This window comes from Homarus americanus, unplaced genomic scaffold (genome assembly GCF_018991925.1).
Source record: "Homarus americanus isolate GMGI-L3 unplaced genomic scaffold, GMGI_Hamer_2.0 scaffold30535, whole genome shotgun sequence".
NCBI classification, from domain to species: Eukaryota; Metazoa; Arthropoda; class Malacostraca; order Decapoda; family Nephropidae; genus Homarus; species Homarus americanus.
Genome location: NW_024732440.1, coordinates 11,382,393 through 11,404,159, shown reverse-complemented (window position 1 = coordinate 11,404,159; position 21,767 = coordinate 11,382,393). Strand labels below are relative to the sequence as shown.

The window sequence follows — 21,767 nt, the reverse complement described above, 5'->3', positions numbered from 1 at the left end:
CAGTTAGCAAGTTCGTTCCCTACCTCGACATTACTAATGAGGTTTTTTCTGTTTGACAGAACTAAATCGAGTATATTATTACCCCGGGTGAGTTCGATTATATGTTGGCTTAGGAAACAGTCCTGAACTGTTTCAAGAAAATCCATTGATTCTGAGTTACCTGTAAGGTCGCTCCAATCTAGTTGGCTAAAGCTAAAGTCGCCTAATGTAAACACTTTGCTTTGCCTGTATGGCCTGCGCATTTCATCCCAAATAAGTCGGTCATAAACTCTATCAAGATTAGGAGATTTATATATTTCCCTACCATCGATTAATTCTATCCAAATTGCTTCTGTATTCTGCTCAGTTTTTATTTCCTTATTTATTTCACACTTCAGATTATCCCTGACATAGATTGCCACTCTTCCTCCTTTCCTAACCTGTCTATCGATATGGAACAATTTGTAACCTGCAATTTGGTATTCGACAGGTAACTCACGTGAGTCTAAGTTTATCCATGTTTAGGTGAATGCTATTATATCGATTTTTTCGGTACATACCAACGCCCTGATTTCATCCATTTTGTTTCTCATACTCCTACTGTTTGCGTAGTAGATATTTTAGTTAGTAGTGTTCTGAGTCTCCTCTTTGACGAGTTTAGGTTTTAACTCCCTGTCTAATTTAGTTTTGTCACCATTCCTAGCACTATTTCTCTGTAACCTTTCACTTTGTTTACCCACTCCCACTGCAGTCTCCTCCACCCCCGTGCTCATATTTTCTCCTAACAGTTTAAAGACTTCGTCATCTTTTGAACTGCCCTCTCAAGAGAGCCAGCCAGGGTTGCCACCCCATCCCTAGCATAAAGGTCCCTTCTGCCGTAAAAGTTGTCCCAGTTGTCAATGAATGGGACTGATATTGACTTGCAACATCTGTCAAGACGGCCTTTGACACCAACTGTCCTTGACAACCATTCATTGCCGACTCTCCGTCTAGGCAGGACACCACATATGATAGGGATCCCTCCCTTCACCCTAATACGTTTACTAGTTTACAAGTTTTTATGATTTACTTTGGATTAATTCTAAATTTTGAGACAATAATAATTTTGTTGTTACTTTTTACTTTCAATGCATGAGTACTTTATGAATGAGATACTTTTTTACTTCGCCTTGAGCACATTAAGCTTTGGATACTTTTACTTCAACTTGAGTAACATTTTGCCAATGTAACAATACTTTTACTTGAGTAACAAAATCCGGTACTTTTTACAACTCTGACACAAACACATATATACACACACACTTCATCCTTGGCCACCGACGGGTCAAGACGGGTCAGACGCACCTGGTGCTGCTCAGCAGCAGCCACGTCAACTGCTATGTTGGCCCATACCAACTCCCTCCCCTGAACCCTCCTCCCCACAGGAATATAAACAAGTTCTCGCCAGAAGTTACTATTTCATTTGGGAAAGGAATGGAACCAGTGTTGAATAGTGGTGAACAGTGCTTAAGTCAGTGAAAAACAACTCGGCAGTTGAGTCTGAGCCAAGCTAACCTTCACACAGTGAGGTCCCAGGTACCCAGTGATAATTCCCCTGAGACTCCACGACAGAGAGGCCTGGGACCGCACCTCACCCACTTGAGTGAGTGAATTCCTGTGACAACGGACCACGTGGTGTCCCCATTATGCACGACACCGCATAGTGAATGAGTTGCTACAGCATCATGTGAAGTTCCTCATAACACCATCTGTGAGGGAATTACTACGCCATGTGATGCCCCTTATAACACCATCTGTGAGGGAATTACTACACCACATCAGGTCCCTCAAACACCATCTGTGAGGGAATTACTACACCACATCAGGCCCCTCGTAACACCATCTGTGAGGGAATTACTACACCACATCAGGCCCCTCATAACACCATCTGTGAGGGAAGTACTACACCACATCAGGCCCCTCATAACACCATCTGTGAGGGAATTACTACATCATCAGGCCCTTCATACACCATCTGTGAGGGAACTACTACATCATCAGGCCCTTCGTAACACCATCTGTGAGGAAATTACTACACCACGTCAAGCCCCTCATAACACCACCTGTGAGGGAACTAGTACTCCACGTGATGCCCCTCATAACGCCATCTGTGAGGGAGTTACTACACTACGTGTCTGCTGTTCATCACCTCAGCTCACATGATCTACGTGTGTAAACATTAATCTGTATGTTCACTGTATGTTCCTTCACCTTTCTCTAATGAAGGCTTTTGTTAAACCACCAATGTATGTAATAAGTCATTTATGTCCAATGTATATTTTCAGCCTTCGGGCTGCAAACTTTTTCAATAAACCGTTTATTATTATTATTATTATTTTTACAAACACATACACACTAAACACATACATAAAGACACACACACACACACACACACACACACACACACACACACTACCTAATGATTTATACATCTGTCAGGCAAAGACTTGATCAACTCTCGTTCCATGAATGATGATGAATAACTTAACTGTCTAGTCTCGTGGTACCTTGATCTACTTAAATCAAGCGACTCGACCCAACAAATCCTAACCTATCCCAACCAAAACTGTAAGAGTTTTATGAATTAGATAAGCTCATCCTAGATGGCTGCATTTCAGGAAAGGATGCTTAAAGATTTCCTGGATAACTGAGACTTGGGTGATTGTCTTTAACAATAGGAAGTGGGTCTCAACAATGATTATTTTTATGCTGCTGTAAGATTAATATCTATGAAGTATTACTATAAATATATAATTTGTGCTAATTTGGTCGAAATGTGTATCGAAATAAAAATAAATCAATGAGTAATTACAGTATATGCAGGACTTTGTGCTTAAAGACTGGCACTTTATGTGATGTGTGTATGCATGTATTGTGTGAGTGTATGTGTGGTGTGCATGTATCTGTGTTTAAATGTCCACACCAACTTTTCATAAGCTACAAAAAGGTTAATCTTTAAGTTTTTTATTATTAATTTAACTGGGAGAATCCATGCCAAACGTGACCTAACTTAAGTCGGCTTTACCTGTAGATGTGGGGCGTCGGTTAAGTTGTGAAGGTGAAACTACCGTAGGTGTGCTTAAGTACCCTGGTTGTCTGTATTATCAAATACTATTTTCAAAGTATAATTACCTTAAAAAGAAAGCTTATTCATGCAATCTTCAAGAAAAATTAAATTATTCTATAGATGCACCTATGACAAAACAGATGAGTGGTATATATATATATATATATATATATATATATATATATATATATATATATATATATATATATATATATATATATATATATATATATATATATATATATATATATATATATATACATACTAGCGGAATCGCCGCCCTCTGGGCGGCTCTTTCGCTAGGCCACGGTAGGACGCCACCTTCCGGGAGGCTCCACACTGTCTCACTGTAGTGCATTAAGGTAGACCACATTTTTGGTTTTGCCATTAGCAGCAAGTATGTACAGATTTTTGCCAGTTCCCACTCTGGAGCATCCATCATAGAGCTGTCCATGAGAGAAGCAAGGAAACACCAGGTTTAGGCCAACCATCTTGAGGGACTGTCCCTGGCTTTTGTAGATGGTCATGGCAAAGCTCACTTTAACCGGGAACTGAAGTCGCTTGAACTCAAATGGCAGGTCACTGGTGATGAGAGGTATCCTTGGTATAAAAACGTCCTCTCCTTTAGCTTTTCCTGTCAGTATTGTAGCTTCCAGTACATTTGGCATCATGTTCTTCACCACCAGTCTTGTTCCATTGCAGAGGATTGGTGATTCAAAATTTCTTAAGAACATTATAGGAATTCCAATCTTGAGAGTGAGGTGGTGAGCAGGCATTCCAGCGGGCTCCAAAGAATTAAGGAATTCTGCAGGGTACTGGACTGCTTGGTCCTGGTCGATTACTGTATTAACAGATTTGAATGAGGTCTCACTGCCTGGAAGCTGTCTGAGTAGAATCATGTTGATTTCAGCCACTGTTTCATTCTTTGGTGCCAGAAATGCGCGTTCACGCAGCCACTTGTGATCCTTGTAGTGGTGGATAATGTTAGTGAGCTCAGTTGAGGACTTTGCAACATTTCCACATCCTTGAGGAATGATTATTTGTCCTTCTGAATCAACAGGGAAAGTTCCATTCCCAATCTGGAGTAGAAGGTTTGCAAACCGTCCAGCATCCTCATCTTCTTGTAGATGTACTCTCATGTTTGTGTATAGGGTGAGTGTCTGAACACTTCTCCAAAGGTATGATGCCTTGAGGCACGCATTCAGTTCATCAGCTGGAGTGCTTCGAGGAATGACAGGTAGGGTCTGGCGAAAGTCTCCAGCAATGACCATTGTAATGCCACCCATGAGCTGGTCATTTTCTCGTATGTCTTGCAAGGTCCTGTCCAATGCTTCAAAAGCTAACTTGTGAGACATAGTGCATTCATCCCAGACTGTGAGGCTGCATTTTTCTAAGAGTTTTGCCTTTGCCGATCCTTTTTGACGTTGCACACTGGATTCTCATTGTGAGCGAGGTTGAGAGGCAGCTTAAAAGTTGAGTGTGTAGTACGTCCTCCTTCTAGTAGTGTTGCAGTAATGCCTGAGGATACCACAGGAAGAGCAATTTTCCCCTGATGACGTACTTTGGCCAACAGAAGGTTGATCAGGACTGTTTTTCCTGTCCCGCCAGGTGCATCGAGAAAGATCATACCTCCCTGCTCCGCTTGTATCGCTTGCAAGATCTGTTCATAAGCATTTGCTTGATCAGGCACCAGGTGAGGCTCATTTTCTTCAAGAAAATTCACCAGAACTTCAACTGTCTCTCTGTCTCTCTGAGCAACTCCCTGTTTGCAACTACTGTTCAGTCCCCAAAACTTCTTTTTCCATCAACAGTTCATTAACGGTGTATGTAAGTTCCACTACATACAGTAACACCATCCATCATCACTACATATAACACCACCTATCATCACTACATATAACACCATCCATCATCACTACATATAACACCATCCATCATCACTACAGTAACACCACATATCATCACTACATATAACACCATCCATCATCACTACATATAACACCACCTATCATCACTACATATAACACCACCTATCATCACTACATATAACACCATCCATCACTACATATAACACCACCTATCATCACTACATATAACACCACCTATCATCACTACATATAACACCACCTATCATCACTACATATAACACCATCCATCATCACTACATATAACACCACCTATCATCACTACATATAACACCACCCATCATCACTACATATAACACCATCCATCATCACTACATATAACACCACCCATCATCACTACATATAACACCATCCATCATCACTACATATAAAACCACCCATCATCACTAGATATAACAATATCCATCATCACTACATATAACACCATCCATCATCATTACATATAACACCACCCATCATCACTACATATAACAATATCCATCATCACTACATATAACATCATCCATCATCACTACATATAACACCATCCATCATCATCACTACATATAACACCATCCATCATCACTACAGATCGGTAAAGTAGTTTCCGAGATTCTCGTGTGGACACACACACACACACAGACAGACTTTTCTTTGTTTTATATAGATAGATTGTCTAATCGTCACTACATATAACACCACCCATCATCACTACATATAATATCATCCATCATCACTACATATAACACCATATAACACACTACAGATCGGTAAAGTAGTTTCCGAGATTCTCGTGCGGACACACAAACACACACACTTATAAGAAGAAAATGAGAGACACGGCAGGTGGAGTGTTATGAATAAAGTGACGGCATAATGTGTAAAGAGTTCAAGATGTGGGGAAAAAAATAATAAAACACATTAAATAACATAATAGTATATGAATACTCACGAATGAAATATAAAACTTGGTAACCTTTTCAGGCAAGAAATAACATATTTTGACGAAGCTCAAAAAAACAACAACAACAACAACCCAAATATAAAATGCGAGTGTCGTGTTTGTCAGCAAGGAGGAGGAAGTGGAGGAGAAAGAAATAGGAGGAGGAGGAGGAGGAAAAGGAGAAGAAGGAGAAGGAGAAGAATGAGAGGAAGATTATAGGACAAGGAGGAGGAATAGGATAAAAAGGAGGGGGAGGTAAAGAAGGAGGAGGAGGAAGAGAAAACATAGGTCGAGGAGGAGGTAGATAATGAGAATGAGAGACAAAGGTCGAGGAGGAGAAATAGGAGGAGGGGATAAGAACATAAGAACATAAGAATGGAGGAAACCGCAGCGGGCCTATTGGTCCATACTGGGAAGACAAGGAAGAGGTATAGAAGGAGAAGACACAGGAGAAGGTAGAGAATGAGGAAGAGAAGACATAGGAGAAGGTAGAGAAGGAGATGGCGTAGAACGAGGAGGAGGAGGAGGAGGAGAAGACATAGAACGAGGTGGAGGAAGAGGAGAAGAAGGAGCAGATAGAGAACGAGGAGGAGGAGGAGGGGGGGGGTGGAAGTGTGCAATAAGGGAGGGCCGCATTTCAGGCAGGCAGAAAAAAATCATTATGCAGTCAGACTTCACATGACGAAGGATGCCTCTGGGGCCTGGCAGGCAGAGTCAGTCCTTCAGTATGGATGTTGGTGGCTGTCAAGACTCCTACAAGGATCCAACGAACCCTACAAGGACCCCAAGACCTCTACAAGGACCCCAAGATCTCTACAAGGACTTCAAGATCTCTACAAGGACCCCAAGATCTCTCCAAGGACTTCAAGATCTCTACAAGGACCCCAAAACCCCTACAAGGACCTCAAGTCCCCTACAAGGACCCCAAGACCCTTACAAGGACCTCAAAACCCCTACAAGGACCCCAAGACTTCTACAAGGACCCCAAGGTCTCTATAAGGACCTCAAGATCTCCACAAGGACCCCAAGACCCCTACAAGGACCTAAAGATATCTACAAGGACCCCAAGACCCCTACAAGGACCTCAAGACCCCCTACAAGGACTTAAAGATCTCTACAAGGACCCCAAGACCCCTACAAGGACCTACAGATATCTACAAGGGCTCCAAGACCCCTACAAGGACCTCAAGACCCCTACAAGGACCCCAACGAATACTAATAACAAAAATAATTTATCAAGGACAATAGGACAATACAGATACTGACTCTAAATCACTTGGGACAGATTTCATATCAGGGACAACTACGGACTGAATTTCCTCAGCCATGTACAGTACTTCTGGGTAGTGTACATGATTGTTTGACGATGGTTTTCTGTATCAGTAACGTTAAAGTAACATCATGAACAAACACAACGGTACATAAAGGAAATGATGTAGACGATAGTTGTTTTCTTGTTGTCTACCATTTTGATAAATCTGAAGCCTGTACCTGTGCTTGTATCTGCACGTGTACTTGTTCTGTACGTGCATCTGTACTTGTAACAGGTACCTGTACTTATATCTGTACTTGTACTTGTATCTGTATGTGTACCTGTTCTGTACGTGTATCTGTGGTTGTATCTGTACACTCACGCGCCATAGTCTCGATACACTCATTACCCCTACTCCTGACTCGATGGAAGTCGTAGCCTTGGCTTCATACAGAACGCCCCCACGACCCCACTCTCACTCCCCCCTACTCATCGTTCAGTGGTACAATGAGGTAGCTCGAAGCTTCGCTGGATTGTATGAATAGCAGTTCATGGTGTAATATTTGAGAGAATATATGCACGATACAGGTTTTTTTAGTAACTTCACAACACTTTATTTACCATCACTATACTTAACATCACTATACAAGAGGGACCATTCGGTTTTACAAGTAGTAGAAGCTGGGGAAGATGACAGAGAAAGAAGCAGGAGGTTAGGAAGGGAATTTTAGTGGGAGAGATAGTGCCGTGGCTTTGCATGACTGCGTTTATTTGGTTAGCGCAGAGCGCACGTATTGGGTTTTTGTCTGTGTTGGGTGTGTGATCCTCGGGTCACCACTCCTCCGGATAGTGTTAATTACAAGTAGTAGAAGCTCCAACAACTTTCCCTGAATACGAATTCGCAAATTTTCGATTTACAACAGGTACCTACTTACTGCTAGGTGAACAGGGACCAAGGGGGGCTAGGAAGAGTGTCCAAACAACTTTTTGCAGCCCTGACTACGACTTCTCTTGAGCTAGGCGTAGGGGTAGAGGGTGCATCGAAACTATGGTGCGTGATTGTACATGTACCAAGGGCTGCATTCTCATAATACCTCATCAGTTACGTACAGTAGCAAGGATAGGGTACCGTAACTTACAGACTCCTTACAATCCTGTGAATTTCTCATTCTCAAAATTTATTTACGGGTCCGTAAGCAGTCCGTAACTTTAGTGTTTACCCTGTAAATTCAGTTCTCTTGTCCAAAGGTAGATGGCAGTGCAGGAGCTAGTTGGCCAATCGTCGCTCAGTTAACAAAATCGTCAACCAATCACAAGAGAAGGAGGAATCAGCTGAGATCGACGCACGTGATAGTTGCTAGACGTACTTCAAGCATCATTAGTGAAGATGAAATTATGTTTGAGTAATACTCGAGGATAATGGTTAACCAATGACCAATATAAGCCAATATATATATATATATATATATATATATATATATATATATATATATATATATATATATATATATATATATATTGTATATATATATTGTATATATATACAGTATATATTAGGGTGGTCCTTATTTTTTAACTTTGGAATTTTTTACCACAGACCCTGCTAAAAGTGTCTATTTAGGACAAAAACATTGTGTGTAGAGTTATTTTTAAATATATTAATATTTAGAGGTTGCTCAAAGCTGTCAAAAATGAAGTAATCGATGTAGTCGATTACTTTGTAGCCGATTACGCCCACCACTAGTGCGTCGCATTTGGCACGATTGTGGTGAGTTTTTGCTGGTCGTGATTGATGATTGGGGAAATTAGAAACAGTTCTGCAGAGTATTCTCATTATTAATTTATATTAATAGTTAATTTCTTTATTCCTCAGGTCAAAATGGCTAATGCAGGAGTAAAAACACGAGAAATGTGTATTTGATAAAGACATTATGTGATGACATTACAGGGGCTAAGTTACCTTCAAACAGGCAAGTGTTACAGTATTTTTTAAGCCTGCATCGCATACAGAAAAAAAAACATCAGAGTGGCAGCTGGGGAAGTCACAGACAAAGTTCTTCAATTTTGGACAAAAGCAAACATTCCCATGCACCACAAACCAGATTGTGTGAATCAAGTGCACAAAATGTTTGACAAGTGGAGTAGTTTGAAAAAGAACTCTTCAAGAGAGACAGAAACTCAAAAGCAGAAAGAGAAAGAGTTCACTGATACATTTGAAGATCTCTTTGACATTGCACATGTGAATGCTTTGAATATGATGACAGTTCAGGAGGATAAGGATTTCTTAATAGCGCAACGAGAAAGAGGGCGTCGTGGGACAATGTCATCTCTTGACAAAGTATTCCTGAAAAGACAGAAACGAAGAGAAAAAACTCTCAAGAAAGCAATGAAAAGGAAGTAGGCTGCAGACAGTGCAGAGGAAGAAGCCAAAAAATGCCAGGCCATCGTTGTCTTGGACAGCAGTAGTACGTCTTCTTCTAAGGAATCCAACCCAGTTCCTGGCCCATCATCCCTTCAAACTCCACCTACTGTCAAGAAGCGTGGGCGAAAAGAAGTTCTAACTCCAGAACTTTCTGCAGCATTAGATCGGACCAAGTCCTCAGATAGAATGGCCATGCGCATTGTCACCCAAACTGCTCGGAGTCTGGGCCATGATGTCAGTGAATTGATTCTGAATCGATCAAGCATCAGGAAGAAACGTCAGCAGCATCGCAGTAGCAGGGCAGCTGAAATCCTTTCAAACTTCAAACCAGAGTCAGTTTTAATTGTTCACTGGGGTGGTAAATTGATGCCTGATTTGACGGGGCATGGGGGCCATGTTGACAGACTCCCAGTTCTTGTCTCAGGCAATGGCACCTCCCAACTTCTTGCTGTTCCAAAACTTCCCTCTGGTACCGGTGATGAACAAGCAAAAGCTGTTGTGAAGGCTTTGCAGCAATGGCACATTGCAGACATCGTGCATGGCATGTGTTTTGATACAACAAGCTCAAATACTGGTCACCACAAGGGTGCGTGTCAAAATTGAGCAGTTTCTGGGTCGTGATTTGGTATATTTTGCCTGTCGCCACCATGTACTAGAACTTGTAGCTAGAGCTGCTTTTGAAGCTGTAATGGGGCACTCAGCTGCTCCTGACATACAGCTGTTCAGAAGATTCCAAGCCAAATGGGAACAAATTGACAAGCAGAAGTTTGAAGACTCCTCCACCGACGATCTGGCAGAAGAATTTTTTTTTTCGGTCAGAGCTGTAAGGGACGATCTAACCAACTTCATTGAGAAGGCTCTATTGGAGACACAGCTTCGAGATGATTATCGAGAGCTGCTAGAGCTGGCCTCCATCTTCCTTGGCACATCACCTTCTCGGGGAGTACGATTTTCTGCTCCTGGTGCAATGCACCAAGCACGATGAATGGCAAAGACCATTTATTCCTTCAAAGTGTGGTTATTCCGTTCTCAGTTTAAGCTTACTCCAAAGGAGAACAGAGGACTAAGAGATTTGTGCATTTTCTTTGCCCGAATATATGTGAAGGCTTGGACAACTGCTCCACTTGCTGCAAAGGCACCAAAAGGAGATCTGATGTTGCTTAAAGCTCTACAAGACTACAGTACCATCAACGATGCCATATCAAAGGCAACTTTCCGCAAAATGATGAGACACCTTTGGTACTTGTCAGAAGAGCTGGGTGCATTGGCCTTCTTTGATGACGATGTTCTCCCAGCAGTGAAGGACCGCATGTTGGAAGCTATGAACATCGTTATTGGAGAAGAAAAGCATGTCAAACGGGTTACAATCAATCCAGACACACGCCAAGTGAAGAACCTATATGATTTCACGACAAAGAACACAAAGTCATTTTTCAAAAAGCTCAACTTGAATACAGATTTCCTGGCCCTCCCAGTAGAACAGTGGAAAGATGATCCTGGCTTCCAAAATGCAAAAGCCAGTGTACAAGCTTTGTCTGTGATCAATGATCATGCAGAAAGAGGAGTAGCCTTAGTCCAAGATTTCTCAGGCCGAATCACCAAGGACGAACAACAACTGCAGTATCTACTGCAGGCAGTTGCTGACCACAGGAAATCATTCCCTAATGCCCTCAAGCAGACCTTACTGGGCGACAAAGAGTGAGACTGGTCCTCATGCGACCCCTGCCTCGAGCAGTTAATACCCACTTAGAATAAGGGGGGGGGGCAGGCTTGGGGGCTAGGAAATGATGTGTTATGAACATTAAGCATAGGCAAAATATTGTTAAATTTCATTTGACTTGAGCAACCTCTAATTATTAAGATATTTAAAAAATATTTTACAAGCAATGTTTCTACCCCAAATGGGAACTTATGCCAGGATCTGTGACAAAAAATGGCAAATTTTGTTTTTTGCCCCAAATAAGGACCACCCTAATATATATATATATATATATATATATATATATATATATATGGGTTGTGGTGTAGTGCTAAAAAAGAAGTGAGGAACGCATTTTTGAAAGTGTTACTCAGATGGTAGGGGAACTGGCGAGCGCAGCGAGCCCATACAACTGGCGGTCCTGACTGATTTGGGGGATCAAAGAGGGTTGGCGGGGGGCATTAACATTGGGGGACAATATCACTTATATCAATGCTTAGCTGACCCTCTCATAGGTCTAATCAATCTATGTTCTAATTTTGGTAACAAGTGGTCCCATTGTGTCGGAGGAGTTTCGTGACAGACAGACGACGACAAGCAGATAAGCTGAACGTCCCGGATCCCTATATCCTACTGTACTACACACGCTGGCGACATTTTTATCCCCCGTTTCGATATCAAACCCTGCTAACGCAGGGCTTGATAATGGTGATGTGTAGCTTATCATGATTCCACAGTCTCAAAGCAATGCAATTTATTAAATACAATTTAAAAAATAATCAATTTAGGCTCACCTTGGACTTTTGCAGTCTTGGAGAAATTCTTAACAAAATTTGAAATTTCCAAACTGGGTCCACAGTGAGATCCTTGGACTTGGCTATTCTTATTTGTGTATCAGTTGCTGAAAGATGACACCTAAGCCATTTGTGTAAGTAGACGTCTGGTTTCCAGGTTGGAATCGGAGGGCCGTGAAGTTTAATAAACATGAGATTGCTCGCATGGTTGATTAACAGTCTAGACCCCGTTTCCGTCACGATAAGGTTCATGCTGCTAAAGCCCCGTTCGCATTCAGGAGAGCTGCATGGGATTACCTTTGAACATCCGATTAAAGGCTTCAGGTCCGGCGGAATATGTCGCCCACCGTTGTTAGAAAGTCTCTGTATGCTGTGATTGTTTATGAAAATGGCAATCTAAAACGTTTACAGAGACTCTATTTCATTTTCTCCACATCCTGGATTTATATCAGCTGGCCACTTATCGACTTCTAAGATACCCAGCTCAGAAATTATGTTTGGAATGGAGTCAGAAGTTGCTGGTCGTGACTTTGTTGATTCATGGGAAGAAGTTGATGTGAATAACAGTTGTTGCATATTGTTTATTGTAGGTTATGTAACCAAGCTACTGTGCCGAGTAGCATTTATATATGTAATCACGTGGCAACACTGCACGTGTTATGTGGCAACATTGCCCCGAGGCTGCCATATGGCAAGGCAGTCTCAGTCTGACTCTGTGGGCCATGCATGGCACACGCTAGTCACTACTTGTATTTCTCCTATCCGTTAATAAATGGACTTCAGTGTTACCCGGTGTTTCCCTACCCATCACTGCCTTCTACAGGGAACACTTGGAACCTTCATTTATGATACTGGTTAAAAACTGACCATGATTGATTGAAACAATCTTGTTGTTATCTGTCAGTGTCACTGATGCAAACTTCAATTCCTTAATGACATTTTCTGCTTCTAAGAGTTTTTTACCATTGCGTTCCTTCGTTGCTTCTAAAAATCGTATGCTGCGACGAATTAACTTGTCTGCATAAACTATACTGTAGTAATATCCCTTTCCTGTAAGGACTCAGAAAGAAGAGATAATTCAAATAATACATTGTACATAAGTGCCAGATCAAGGAGAAACTGTTTTGATGAAATGAGTTTATGAAGCCCCCTGAGGGTACACTGGTTAACTTTTGATCGATTTTTATCAGTGCCATTGCCAACATGCTCAAAATGATAACACAGAGATGCATAGTCATTCCAAACTGTTGAAACAGTTCTGAAGGAGCTTGAAACCCATCTAGTTCCTAACACTCTTCCAATTTTTTCCATCTGTTCATCAAGCTGCGCTGCACACTGTTGAATTTCTCTTTGGTTCTTAGGAGATTGACTGTATAAAGAGTACAGTTTATCCATAAATGAACGAAAATGATTAACACCATGTACTTCAGAAATTGTATCTGCTGCTGACAATTCCAAACGATGATTTAAGCAATGCCATACTATAATATTTGGGTACTTCTGCAACAGTCGTTGAGCCACACCAGAGTTTTTCCCCAACATTACACTGGCACCATCACTGGTAAAAGCAATAAGATTGTCCTGAAGATAATAATGATCAAACCCGTGATCAGCAAGACAAGTAAGTTAGTGTTCGCTTATTGTTTTTGCTGTTGTATCAGGTAATTCTAGCAAATCCAGGAAAATAAAATGAGGATCATCTGACTTGTTCGTTTCACATTTCAAATAACTATCAAAGTAGTTTTGCGACTAAAAGTGGTGGACTCATCTTAGAATGGCTATTTTTCCTTTTATTTCAAGGATGCGTTTGCTGACTCTTGATCTCATGTCTTGTGCAACATGGTCAATTATATTTGTAGCACTAAATCATGGAATGTCTATGTCATTTAATTCTTGCAATTGCAACAAATCAAAATGGTCAGTATATGGTTTATCATTTTTGGCTATATAAATATGCAGTTCTAATTATTTTGCAAGTAGCTTCTATTTTAGATTTATTTAAACGGTCCACGATAGTTTCAACTTGTTGTTCCCTTACACCCTGAAGAATTTTAACAGCACTGATGTGTGACTGAGACTTTGAATGAAGCAAGCATTTTTTCTCAAGGATGATAGTTGGACTGATTTTGAGCTGCCGTTAAAAGAAACTGAACTGAACTTCATTCTTTGGAAACACTAGGACCTTGTGATTTAAATTGGCCTAGATTTGTCACACTAGAGCATGCTGCACATCCAATTTTTCCGGAATCACTCACAAGCCACGGGTAAGCCCTTTTCTTATCTTCCCACATCTCATCAGTCCAAATTTCAGGCAATGCAGACTTAATTATATGTTGTCCTGGCAGTGTCACTTCACTGGAATATGACACACCACTAGAAGTAGTAGTTTGTGGAATTACTTTTTCACACTCAATATCACTTGTGGAATCACTTGCACGAGTTGCACTTTCTTCTGTGTGTTCTATTACTTTTTTTTTAAATGATTGTATGGATGTTTGTTTACGTTTTTCACTCATTTTTGAGGTACAACGATTGATTAAATAAAGATCTTTGGAAATTCAGGGTAAACCACCAAAGCCTACATCACTCGCATTGAGCTTCACAGTTCTCAGAACGCCACTATGTAATTTCACCAGTTCTATCAACACATACAACGGTACAATAATAGTCTTTTAGATATCCACCAGTGTCAAGACAAGTGCGTGCATTTTCTAGGTGACTTGGTGAGCAACTAAACTGGCATTCCTACTCAGCACTGCAGGTCTGCAGCAGCGTCAGCACATTGCACTGAACAATGCCGAGTATGCCAGATTTTTCCGAATGCACATTATTTTAAATATTTACAAATATTTCTGCTGCTTATTAAGAGAATATATAATACCAACGAATTAGAATAAATTAACTTAAAATATATAAAACAGATTAAAAGAAGACTCAACTTATTTTTTATTTTTTTACCAGATTTGAGGTATTTGGCAACCGAGAACACAAATGTCCAAGTGAGAGGGAGCGGCCTCTGGCCTGTAAGAAATGGGAGGGAGCGGCTATTAGTTTTGTGAGTTTTTTATACTGTATTAAGTAATGCGACGATGCCGCAAAATCGCAATGCCTCCAACTTTATAGGCTAACATTACCTCAGTTGAAGCAAAGAGAATTGAAACAGTTAATGATTCTTTCTCACCTTTCTTTTAGGGGTGGAAATAAAAAAAATCATTACAATAGAGGATTGTAAGTTTAGATTTATTTGAAATAGTGATGCAGCACCATTCCCACGTGTTCCCACAGCACTACACCATTGTGTGTGTGTGTGTATATATATATATATATATATATATATATATATATATATATATATATATATATATATATATATATATATATATATATATATATATATATATATATATATATATATATATATATATATATTTTGCAGATCCGACAATGAAACGTGGATAACATAAATCTGATAAAATCAATAATGGGGAAAAGGGAACATGTGTGATTTTATCATATATATATATATATATATATATATATATATATATATATATATATATATATATATATATATATATATATTCTGATAAAATCACACGAAAAGGGAAACAACGGAGCACCTTAGCTTTCGTCTTATTCACATATCTACATGAAATATATATATATATATATATATATATATATATATATATATATATATATATCTTGATAAATCACACGGGAAAAGGGAAACAACGTTAATCTTAGCTTTCGTCTTTATTGCATATCTACATGAAATATATATATATATATATATATATATATATATATATATATATATATATATATATATATATATATATATATATATATATATACAGAGGAGGGTGAGATCAAGTCCACAATGGTCAGGTATTAGGTAATGACCCTACTAATCTTCAAAAAGCACCACAGCAGTCGGTAGTCAGGTCAGAGGGTAAGCTGACCCAACCTTCTCACCTGGTTAAAAATCTTCTAAATTCCGAAATTATCCAGTTTGTACAAACTGCTGTGGTGTCTTTTGAAGATTAGTAGGGTCATTACCTAATACCTGACCATTGTGGACTTGATCTCACCCTCCTCTGTATATATATATATATATATATATATATATATATATATATATATATATATATATATATATATATATATATATATATATATATATATATATATATATATATACCTTGGATTTGTATTTCTCCTGGGTCTGTACTCACCCCCGAAGATGAATTACATGAAAGCGCTTTGGGAACTTCTTTGTGTTTTCTTTCTTTCCTTGTGTTATCAGCATATACCTGATTCTCACGCGCACCTAATAGTGATTATTTGATATATATATATATATATATATATATATATATATATATATATATATATATATATATATATATATAAAGAGAGAGAGAGAGAGAGAGAGAGAGAGAGAGGTAAACTTGAATAACAGATACATCACAGTTTTTCTTACAAAAAGTATTTTTTCATATGTTTTCGTGTTTAATACAGTCGGTAGTAATGCTCTTTTTTGCTGCAAAATTAGTGAATTGTACCTTAACATAATGTACCCATATCTAACCTAACCTACCTTACCTAACCTAGCCTAACCTTTACTTAACCTAACCAAACCTTAACATGCCTAACCTAAATTTACCTAACCTTTCCTTTTTCATAATCCATTCACAGAGATAATTAATTAATCAAAGGTTAAAATGCATAATAGTGGCATCCTAAGTTACGTTTATAGTAGGTAGTAGGTACATACCAAACAGGGAGGTACTACCGCCTGGGAAGATATTGGTAGCGTAATGTATTGTCTAATGGTAGACCCTGCTGCTGCCATATGGCATCACGAAAATTGTGACCAAGTCCCAGGCTGCTAATCTGACTTTCTGCCTCATTTACACACAATTGCAGGGTCTCAACTGTTTCTCTTACTCTCACAACATACATACTGTGCACTGTACAGTATATCGTTTCTCACTCTTGATTTATTTTTTTTCGTTTTTATATCTATTTATGGTTATTATTATTATTATTTTATTCTTATTTTTATTAATTTGCTATTAATTTTATTAATTGTTGTAATAATATATATATATATATATATATATATATATATATATATATATATATATATATATATATATATATATATATATATATATATATATATATATATATGATAACCACAAGGAAAGAAGAAACACGAAGTTCCTAAGCTTTGTGTAATTCCATCTTCAGGGTGAATACAGACTAGAGAGAGTAATAAATCAAGGTGTATATATATACAGAGGAGGGTGAGACCAGGTCCACAATGGTCAGGTATTAGGTAATGACCCTACTAATCTTTAAATAGCACACAACGGTTGGTGGTCAGGTCAGATGGTCAAGTGACCCGGCCTTCTCACCTGATCACAAATCTTCTTAATTACAACATTGTCCAGCTTGTACATGCCGTTACTCAAATTCATGTTGAATGCTTCTCTAAAATGAATGACCTGTTATGTGATACTACAACATATTCTAAACTCATAAATAATCCTCTCAACACTGTCAACACCCAGTTCAACAAAAAACTGAAGTCCCTATTGAGAGGCAAAGCTACTCTCATTAAACATCTTACTTCAACGTCCCCTCCACTGCCATACATGTACGGTGTAATCAAGACCCACAAGCCCAATAACCCAGCAAGACCTATCATTAGCTCAGTTGGGTCAATCTCTTATAAACTATCTAAATGGTTAGTTTCTTTACTAAATCCCCTAGTTGGCAACATTTCTAACTCCAATATCAAGAATAATATGGATCTGGTTGATAAACTCAATAACTTACACATTAATCATGATTTTAAACTGGTCAGCTTTGATGTAACGTCACTCTTTACAAAGGTCCCAGTTGATGATTTACTAGAGTTCCTCATAGATTCCCTGGATAACATTTCACTGCCCGTCTCGAAAGACGACTTCATCGAACTCATCAAACTATGTATTAAGGATTGCAAATTCGAATTCAATGGGGAATATTATGCTCAAAAATTTGGTATGGCAATGGGTAATCCACTCTCACCTGTATTAAGCAACCTATATATGGAATTCTTTGAAAAGAAACTATTAAGTAATATTTTACCACCCTCAGCAGTCTGGTTTAGATATGTTGATGATGTATTATGTCTCTGGCCATGTAATGAGGACCTAAAAGCTTTCCTGCCACAACTTAACAACTTAGCCCCCTCGATCAAATTCACTGTGGAATTAGAGCATGACTGTAAATTGCCATTCCTAGACTGTCTGATACACAGAATAGGTAACACTTTTAAGTTCAGTATTTATAGAAAACCAACTAATGTGTGTTCATACATTCATTATTATTCTGCCCACCATAATAAAGTCAAACAGTCAGTATTTTCAACAATGTTTTTACGTGCCTTGAGAATTAGCAGTCCGGAATTCATCGATGAGGAATACAAATATATATATAATATTGGCTCAAACCTTAAATACCCTAGATCTTTCATAGACAAATGCTTAAACATTACTAAGAAAACTTTTTATAGAACTGATCCCAAGCCCACCCATGACCATAAGAATATCTTAATATTACCATTTCACAAAAATTTCTCACACATTCCTGCACAACTAAAAACCAGGAACGCAATGTGGCATTTAAAAACTCATGCACTGTTAAACAAATGTTAATCAAGAACTCCCCCAACAACACAATTGGTTGCATTTATAAAGTTCCTTGCAAGGAATGTAATATGTTTTACTTAGGCCAGACAGGTAAAGATCTTGCAACTAGAATTAAACAACACAAATACAGTGTTAGGACAGGCCAGGAATCCAATGCTCTGTTTGTTCATTTGAGGGATAACAAGCATTGCATTGACTGGGATAATGCCTCCTCAATATTACCATGTAATTCAATTGATAGTAGGAACATCATAGAATCTAGTCTTATTAAACATACCGAAGCATTCAACATGAATTTGAGTAACGGCATGTACAAGCTGGACAATTTTGTAATTAAGAAGATTTGTGATCAGGTGAGAAGGCCGGGTCACTTGACCATCTGACCTGACCACCAACCGTTGTGTGCTATTTAAAGATTAGTAGGGTCATTACCTAATACCTGACCATTGTGGACCTGGTCTCACCCTCCTCTGTATATATACACCTTGATTTGTATTTCTCTCTCTAGTCTGTACTCACCCCTGAAGATGTGAATTACACGAAAGCGCTTGGGAACTTCGTGTTTTCTTCTTTCCTTGTGGTTATCAGCATATATATATATATATATATATATATATATATATATATATATATATATATATATATATATATATATATATATATATATATATATATATATATATATATATATATATATATATATATATATATAATTTTTTTTTTTTTTTTTTTTTTTTTGGCAATAGGAAATAGCCTAGTTGTGTTCTGACGTCGCTAGAGGAAAGGTCACGGCAGACTTAGCTCCCGGGGATAAATTGTCGGTAACGGCCAGTGCTACTAGAACAGGTCTGTGTCCTTCTGAGGGCCGAGCTACTGGCCGAGTAAGTGAAGGTCAAAGAAGACAACTTGAAATTAAAAGAAGTGATAGCGAGAATGAAGAAAGACGACATGAGACAAGGAAAGCCCGTGTCTGACTAAAACTCAGGCGAATGGGAGGTTGTGAGAAGAGGAACGACCAAACTAGCAGTGAGAAAAGACACCAAGGAAACAACAACAGCTAAGTGTAAAAACTCTTTTAGTCCTTTGATAGGCGAATTGGACGTGAGCATAGTCAGGGACAGCCATAACAAGAAAGGACAAAACCTTAATTGTTGGCGATTTCCAGGTACGGTACCTGGACAGAGCTTTTTGTGGTAGAAATAAAAATAGGATTAGGGTTTGTTTGCCAAGAGCTGGGGTGGGGTATAGGTGACAGGATGGGAACAAACCCATTATCTGCCTCAGTGCAGGAGGCAATGATTATGGCTGGTGTAGTGAGGAGCTTCTTGATAAGTTCAAGACAGCTATAGAATGTATTAGGTTGAAGGGAGGAATCTCTATCATATGTGGTGTCTTGCCTGGAAGGAGAGTTGGCAATGAATGGTTGTCAAGGGCAGTTGGTGTCAACGGCTATCTTGACAGACATCCCAAGTCAAAATCAGTCCCATTCATTGACAACTGGGACAAATTTTACGGCAGAAGGGACTTTTATGCTAGGGATGTGGTGCATCTGTCTGGCTGGCTCTCGAGAGAGGGCAGTTCAAAAGATGTCGAAGTCTTTAAACTGCTAGGGGAACATATGGGCACGGAGGTGGAGGAGACTACAGTGGGAGCTGGTAAACAAAGTGAAGGGTTACAGGGAAATAGTGCTAGGAATGAGGACAAAACTAAATTAGACAGGGAATTAAAACCTAAACGCGTTAAAGAGAGGACTCAGAACACGACTAACTTAAATGTCTACTATGCAAACAGTAGAAGTATGAGAAACAAAATGAATGAAATCAGGGCATTGGTATGTACCGAAAAAAAACCCCGATATAATAGCATTCACCTAAACATGGATAAACTTAGACTCACTTGAGTTACCTGTCGAATACCAAATTGCAGGTTACAAATTATTCCATACCGATAGACAGATTAGGAAAGGAGGTGGAGTAGCAATCTGTCAGGGATAATCTGAAGTGAAATAAATAAGGAAATAAAAACTGAACTGAATACAAAAACAATTTGGATAGAATTAATCTATGGTAGAGAAAAATTAATTGCAGGAATAATATATAGACCTCCTAATCTTGATAGAGTTAATGAGTGACTTATTTGGGATGAAATGTGCAGGGCTTCCATACATAGCAAAGTCTGTATAGTAGGCGACTTTAACTTTAGCCAAATAGATTGGATCGACCTTATAGGTAATGCAGAATCAGAGGATTTTCTTGAAACAGTTCAGGACTGTTTCCTAAGTCAACATATAACCGTACCCACCCGCAATAATATACTACAGTAGATTTAGTTCTTCAAAAGAGAAAACCTCATTCGTAATGTCGAGGTAGGGAACGAACTTGCCAACAGCGATCACAAAGAAATAAGATTTCAATTAGAATTTAATGGCAGTCGCAAGGAAAATTCCATTAAAGTCCCAGATTTCAGAAGGAGAAACTTTGATAGGTTGAAAAGGCAGCTGAGAGAAGGGGTATCACGTTTGGGGATGGACTTCATGACCTCACAAGAGGTGACCTCACACAATGTACCCACAGAGGGCGACCCTACTTTACCCGTAGACCTGACAACGATAACCTCACAAAATATGACGGTTGAGGATGACCTGATCACGAGGATGACGAGTTCCACAACAATTTTAATAATGAGTTACTTAGTGCATAAAGGCAGAACATACCATAAAAAGAACTCAGACCAGACAGCAATGACCCTTAATGGATAAATAATTATTTAAAGAATGTTATTGGACAAAGGAAGGCTATAGGTAGAAGAATAAATTGTGGTGACGTTTACATCCGAAATTATTATAAGGTATTGGCCAGTAGGGTTAAGGGCCAATTTGCAAGAACAGTCGTGGGGTGTACCATGCTATTTAAGATGACTTTCTTGCCCTGATCTTGTTTTAGGAATACCACCCTTTTGAAG

At 39.0% G+C, this 21,767-nt stretch overlaps 1 protein-coding gene across 2 annotated transcripts in view; it reads right to left on the bottom strand.

Moving 5' to 3' along the window:
* LOC121868822 overlaps positions 1-21,767 on the bottom strand; it is an 88,038-nt gene that overhangs the window by 46,734 nt on the left and 19,537 nt on the right. The window lies entirely within an intron of this gene.